At 44.7% G+C, this 6,227-nt stretch overlaps 1 pseudogene; it reads left to right on the top strand.

The window, feature by feature from the left end:
• The first annotated feature begins 264 nt into the window (after window positions 1–264).
• LOC102923761 (large ribosomal subunit protein eL19 pseudogene) lies at window positions 265–5,156 on the top strand (annotated as a pseudogene).
• Window positions 5,157–6,227: the final 1,071 nt, after the last annotated feature.

The following is a 6,227-nucleotide window of genomic DNA, read 5'->3' as shown; positions in this document are numbered from 1 at the left end:
TGGCCCTACAAGGTTAGGAGATGACCTCATCACCTGACGTCAGAAGGTGACGTCTGGATCTACCTTTCTGCCACACAGTTTGCAGGTGGGACTCAGAACTCTGAAGCTTCCTTAAGCACTGGACTTCTATGGCCTCATCCCTCCCCCAGAATGTTTAATGCTCTGTGGATTTAAAAGCATGGAGACTAAGTCTGAGCAGCTCTCAGCGTGTCTTTTGCTTCCTCTATCCCTCAGCACACCCAGGGGATGTCCCTTGGTTAGCACATGGGCCACGCCAGTGTGAATGAACTGGTGAGTCTCAGGAGCGTGGCAGGATCTGTCTTGCCCACTGGTTGCAAAGCTAAGGATGGGTGACAGAGGCTCCTAGTGTTACCAGGCCCTGGAGGTCCCACTGCCTGGTGTTTCTCTGGGCAGGGTCTTGGAGAGGGTCAAATAAAGCAAGAGAAAGAGACTGGTGGACAAGGTGGTATTTAAGTCCGGGTTTGGGAAAATGGAGTAGAGTCTTTCATAGAAGAACATTTGCCATTTTCAGAAGAGGAAAGAACCTCTCAGGGGTGATGAATGGAAAATTTCTAGGCTTGGAGAAATTCTTTGTGGGATTTGTAGGGTGGAAACTTGGTATAGCTTTCTCTTTGAAACTGCACTTTAGACCAAGTTCTTGTTAACACACTCACTTTGCAAGTGAATAAAAAAGGTGTCAAGCAATGGAAAAAGGAATCATAAGCAACGATTGGGGAAGAGAAGGCGGGCCGACTGGGCTCCCTTTACGCTAGCATCAGAGCCCAGCCCAAGAAAGGCTGGTCCTTTCTGGCATCGTGCAGTTTCTTCTCTATAAATTCATTTTTGTTCTCGCTCTGTAACTTCCAGTCTGCTCTGCTACACTGGTATACAGAGAAAGAATGTTCCCAAAGCAAAGACAGCTCTGGAGGACACCTGACTTTAGTCTGGGTTTAGTATCAGCCTAAATGAAGTTTGGTTTCCCCTCTCTGAGTGGTACTGGCAATCGAGTGCCCAAGAGTAGATTCCTCACTAAGAAGACTCCCCACATAGTGCTGGGAGAGCTATCCAAACCAACAGTGCCTCACACTGCAAACCAAGAAACACTAAAATACAAGGCCAGCCAGCACCTCCAAAAGATCCTAACTCCCTGGTTCCTGAACACAAAGATACAGAAATGGTTGAAATGCTAGACAAAGAATTCAAAAGTCTACTTGCAAAAGTGATCTGTGACTTCAAAGAGGAGACAAACAGCTGATGAATGACACAGGACAAGCTCAGGATATGGATAAGAAAGTCATGTAAGAGAGAAGATATTGGCGACAATGGGTAAGAAATTCAGCAGGGAAATTGAGGTTTTTGAAAAACACACTGAAAAGAAATATTGGAAACAAAAAACATGATTAAATGAAAACCAGCAAAAATATCACCAGTAGATGATGTCATCAGGGAGGATAAAGAGCATAAAGAATGAAAGACAAGTTTGAGAAAATACTGCCTGTCTGTCTGTCTGTCTGTCTAGCTATCTATCTATTACCTAGAGAATGAAGTAAAAACTAAGCATGACCACAACTCACAGTAACTATGGGATGTGGTCAGAGACCAAACTGAAGTATTTGTGGAGTTGAAAAGGAGCTGAGATGAAATGATAGTGAAAATGGGAAAGAGGAGGGCATTTTAGGGAGGGGGAGGTCAATACAGGGAAGGTCAGGGGAAGGTCGGGGGAAGTGACAGGGACATGATTGATGGGGAACAGGGAAAATGGGGCTCTTGGGGGAAGGAGGGGAGGTAAATGTAGGAGAAGAGGGAGGTAGATAAAATAACAATATGAATGGCTGAACAGCCACAAGGAATCATAATATTGACTATTTACCCCCCCAAACCTATAATGCATGTAATTCAGTATATAAATATACATATCTAGGTTAAATGATTTTTTTTTTCAATCTGGGCTTATGGAACTCCCTCCTAACAAGACATGAGAAGCTTTCTTTTGAATGTTGGCCAAGGTTGTCTAAGAGACTCCCAAAACATAAAGCCTCTTTTTGGTGCCCTTCACTAGCCCCCAGAGGTGGGAGTAAGTCCCCTTTCCTGAAGACGCCATGCACTTCAGAAACAGGGCCCAGAAACCCCTGGGCTGGAACTGACCTGAATGCCCCCTCCCTGTGGACTAGTTTTCAAAGCACCAGAAGGCACCATGCAAGCTTCCAAAGTGGGGAGGAGACCAAAAGTTCTACCTACCCATGATGCCTGTGAAATAGCATAAATGCCCAGTATAGAATGATAACCTACCAGGGACAGTAGTGGCATGCACACCTTGGTGGTAACCAGCAGCTCTAATTGGTTAAGATGGGCTCAGTAAGAAGGAGAGCATTGGTAACTACTGGAAACCTAGAAAACCTCTCAGTGCTAGTGAAATCATGGTTATTGAAGGAGAATCTGCAGCCACTAACCTACTAAACCAGCATAATCCCTAACAACAGTCAATAGACATTTGTCCTTACACCCACAGAAGTGCAGTGTTCACCCTTCATCAAGGAAACTTCTTTTTGTCACAGATGGAGACCACTGCAGATGATCACAATCAATCAATATGCAGAGTTGTGGAGCCCAGTCCCAGTGGATATATCTAAAAAACACCGCCACACCTAAGGGTCAGTGAACATTGTGGAAGACAGAAAGAGAGTAAGAGCCAGAGGACCAGGGACTTTGCTGTGGGATTGTGTCTCCTAGTAACATCAGAAGTGACACCCGTGAAGTGTCACCAACGTGACTGCCCAAATGTGAGTGAACAAGGAAGACACCAACAAACACATCAAATGGCACAGGGAAAAGCTCACAGGAACTCAACTCTCCTCAGAGATCTACGGCAACAGAGGGAAGCTGGGAGCGGAAAAAGTAGCCTTCTCCAGGGAAGAGCACACCAACTAACTGGCTGTCCAGTGCCGAATGGTCAGCCCCCCAAACACACAAGTAATGCATGGACTCAACAGGTTACAGTAAAGAATATATATGTATATACAAATTCATACATGCATGCAATAGCAATTGATTGAAGAAAAGAGGCCATGGATTTGGAGAAGAATAGGGAAGGGTTTACAGGGAGGAAAGGGAAGTGAGAAATGTAACTAAATTACTATCTCAAAAATAAACAAGAAAGTGCCACTGCCCCCAGAAACAAGCAAACACGACCACAGCTCACAACAAATACAGGACATGACCAGCGACTAAACTGAGGACTCCATGGGGAAGAAAGAGAGCTCAGAGAAAAACCAAGGGTGGGATTGGGGAGATGGGTCAGTGAAAATGCCCACAAGTATGAGAACCTGAGTTTGGATCCTCAGAACCCATGGGAAAAACAATGTAAGCATGCATTTGTAACCCCAGTGCCAAGAAGAGCGGTGTGTACAGAGACAGGAAGATCCTGAAGCACATTGGTAAGCCACCCTAGATGACCTCTGACCTCTAGCATACACACACACACACACACACACACACACACACACACACACACACACCACACGAGAGCATGCACACACACACATACATGCAGACACACACTCACATGACCTAAGGACATAGAAAATCTACTCAATGAAAGTATAACAGAAAATCCCCAAAATCTAGGGAAAGAAACGGGCACCCAAGGGCCAAAGGCATTCAGAACTCCAGATATGGCCAGAGGAAAAAAGTTCTATGACACATTGTAGTCAAAATGTTAAGACTGTAAAACATGGAAAAACAATAAAATCTGCAGAAGGAAAACACCAACTTGCTTACAAAGCTGAACCCATCAGAATAACATCAGACTTTTCAGCAGAGACCTTAAAAGACAGGAAAAGCATGGAATGATTTATTTCAAGGTCTGAAACAATAACTGTCGGCCAAGATTGTTATACCTAGCCAAGTTAGCCTCGAGAGTTGACATGGAAATAAAGACATTTCAGGCGAAGCACAGGTTAGAGCAGTTTATGACCTCCAAGCCAAGAGCACAGGAGACGTGTGAATGGATCCTACACAGAGAGAAGGAACAAGACTATTTCATCCATGCACAGAAGAGAATTTCATGAGAAGAATAAATGCACAAAGGAGCCCTAGGACAGAGTCAATATTGTCCAACCCTGTCAGCCAGTAAACCCCCACTCTGAATAGGGGACACAGATAATAAAAACAGGGAGGCCATGGCTCGGGGTGGGGGTGGGAGGGGGACCTAATGGTCGTGTTGTCAAACTGCATTCTGATATTCATGTTTCTGTCTACAGATGAGCTCTGGCCCAGTCTTCATCAGAGAACCTTTTTACTACATCAGCTGGCAATTAATGCAGAAACCTGTAACTGGCCAAGTGTAAGCAATAGCGGAGTGCTCACCCCTAAATGCAACAGTTCTGTTACCCCTCTCAAGACCCAGAGAACACTGCAGAAGAGGGTGTGGGAAGATTTCGAGAGCTGGGGTCGGGGAGAAGTGCGGCAAAAAATGTCTTCAGGTCACGGAGGTCACGACACAGCCGAGGACCTTGACTCACTGTGGCTGTGGTCATTGTATAAGACCTGCACAAACTTTCCTTCTGCTGCAGCCATATTTCCAGGCTTCAGAAGAGGCTTGCCTCTTGTGGCCTCCACTGTGATAAAAAGAAGAGCTGGTTGGACTCCAATGAGACCAATGAAATCGCCAATGAACTTCTTCCAGCAGATCTGGAAGCTAATCAGAGATGGGCCCATCATCTGGGAGCCTGTGACTGTCCATTCCCGGGCTCGATGCCAGACAAACACTTTGGCTTGATGGAAGGGCAGGCATGTGGGCATAGAGAAGCGGAAGGGTACTGCCAATGCTGGAATGGCCAAGAAGGTGATCTGGATGAGAAGGATGCAAATCCTGTGCTGGCTTCTCAGGAGATGCCATGAGTCTAAGAAGATTCACCGCCGTATGTTTCACAGCCTGTACCTGAAGGTCAGAGGGAATGTATTAAAAAACAAGCAGATTTTCATGGAGCTCGCCCACAGGTTGAAGGCAGACAAGGCCTTCAAGAAGCTCCTGGCTGACCAGGCTGAGGCTCACAGGTCTAAGACTGAGGAAGCATGAAAGTTCCAGGAGGAGCATCTCCAAGCCAAGATGGAGGAGATCATCAAGACTGTCCAAGGAGGAGGAGACCAAGAAATAAAGCTTCCCTCATGTCCGTGCACAGTGGCCTGATGTGGATCAGTCATTAAAATAAGACAAACCTTAAAATCATCATCATCATCATCATCATCATCATCATCATCATCATCATCATCCTGCAGAAGATTGGGCCCATCAGCATTTCCTCATGGAGAGGGGATCATGAGACCCCCACCTCTCCCAGGGGGACAACTGGAAATCAGTGGCAGGGTAGGCAGGAATCATTTTCTTCGGTGGTAAAGCTACCAGTAAGTTGTCTTTGCTCCACAGACCAGCTTCCCACCCATGCTTGGGCAGCTAACTCTTACCGGCATAAAAGTAGGAAGTGGGATGGGTTGAGAAGAAGGGTTACAATGGAAGAAGGGGAGGAGACAGGGGGGGATGGTGAGTGTGAATGATTAAATTCATTATATAAATGTCTGAGACTGCTAAACTATAAAAAATTAAAAAGACACCCCCCCCCAAAAAAAAACAACCTCAGGAAAAGAATTAATAAAATGACAGGAATCAGCAAACCTCAGCCACCGATATCCCTAAATGTAAGCAGTGTTAACTGCTCAAATAACAGACCCAGACTGGCTGACTGTATGTTAAAAGATTAGATCCCACAGCTGTTTTCCCAGCAATGCACTTTACTGGCAATGACATCAGAAGGCTAAGAGTGAGAAGATGGATATCGATAAATCAAGCAAATAAACAACAGCTGAAAACAACAACTTTGAAAACAAAGTTTGATAAAGCAGACTTCAAAGTCAAAATTAATCTAACTGTTCGGACATCTATTTCATAGAACAACAACTACTGGACATAGATAGTCAAGTCCAAAACCAGTAATAGTAGATGACTTCAATACTCTGCTCATCAATAGACAGATCATTCAGACAAAAAAAAAAAAAAAGATGCCACAGAATTAAACATCACCACAGATAAAATGGACTTAACAGATATTTATCCAAAATATTGCATAACAGCTACAGAATGCACAATATTCTCAGAAGCCTATGAGATATTCTCTAAAACAGACCACATTTTACACCCTAAAACAAGTCTAACACATGAGAAAAAAGTCAAA

This window comes from Peromyscus maniculatus, chromosome 14 (assembly GCF_049852395.1).
Source record: "Peromyscus maniculatus bairdii isolate BWxNUB_F1_BW_parent chromosome 14, HU_Pman_BW_mat_3.1, whole genome shotgun sequence".
Lineage (NCBI taxonomy): Eukaryota > Metazoa > Chordata > Mammalia > Rodentia > Cricetidae > Peromyscus > Peromyscus maniculatus.
This window is presented reverse-complemented; position numbering and strand designations above follow the sequence as displayed.